Source organism: Phalaenopsis equestris, unplaced genomic scaffold, assembly GCF_001263595.1.
Source record: "Phalaenopsis equestris unplaced genomic scaffold, ASM126359v1 Scaffold000002, whole genome shotgun sequence".
Lineage (NCBI taxonomy): Eukaryota > Viridiplantae > Streptophyta > Magnoliopsida > Asparagales > Orchidaceae > Phalaenopsis > Phalaenopsis equestris.
The window spans coordinates 52567311-52568438 of record NW_018164444.1 but is presented as its reverse complement, the minus strand read 5'-3'; positions in this window follow the sequence as shown (position 1 = coordinate 52568438).

Genomic DNA, 1128 nt, shown 5'->3' with positions numbered 1-1128 from the left:
TTTCATTTAATGCTTTAAAGCCTGCACTTATTAATTAGTACATGCAATGTGTGTTGACCTCAATTTTGGTTGAGGTTTAGTTCCTCCTCTTTAATATCCTAGGGTATAGCCATAGGACTTTTCCTTTTGGCTATTCCTACAAAACTAGACTTGGAACCCTCACCATTAGAAATTCTACCCTCTTCTTTACTCAACTTGGAGTTCCACATATTGCTCTCAACCTCTAAATACTTAGTAGGTGGGGTCACTGTGGGGAAACTCAAGATGAGTCACCCTTAGGATTGCTGAACCTTAGGGTTGACCCTAGGTCTTGGTCTGGAGCTAAGGCATTCACTACACCCATCTACACCCACATTCACTCACAACCCTGAACTCAAACTTCTAGTCTAGGTCCCTTGATCTTTTGGGATACTCATGTAGATGGTCCCCTAAACCTACTAGCCCTAGGGCTATGGTTTTGCTAAGACCACTATGTAGAGGACCCAAAATGGGGTTCTCATTGGTCCATGGCTTATTGGTGATGATTGGTGCCTCAACTCTATCAAAATACCCATCTTGGCCTTTTACCCCTAAAACACCCCCAAATTACCAAAATACCCCTCTTGGGCTCAAAATTCCAAAAATTCCAAAAATTACCAAAAAATCCCAATAAATCCCAAATATTCCCAATTTCATTTCTCTCAACGACCACATGACCCAATTTGGCCAATTTGACCATCTTCAAGCAAAATCCCCAAATTGCCCTTAAAAGACCCAAATTTCCCCAAATCCAACTCAAATGTCCACCAATTTGATCTCAATTGACCCCAATTCCATCCCTAAACTCAAATTTACTTTTGATATGACCAAACTAAACCAAATCCAATCTCAATTGATCCATTATTTGAGCCCAATTTTGATTTGGGTCAAAACCCCAATTTTGACCATATGACTTAATCTCACCAAATTGAACTCATAGCCTAGTCAATTGGCCTCAATTAATGTTGCGAAATTTTTATTACATTCATATACATCAAAATCAACCATCAATTGACATTGGTGAAGCCTCAAATCCATTTGAGTTTGGCATAAATCCAAAATTCCCAATTTTAGTCCCAAATTGGCTAAGTCCCTGAATTTCACCCAATT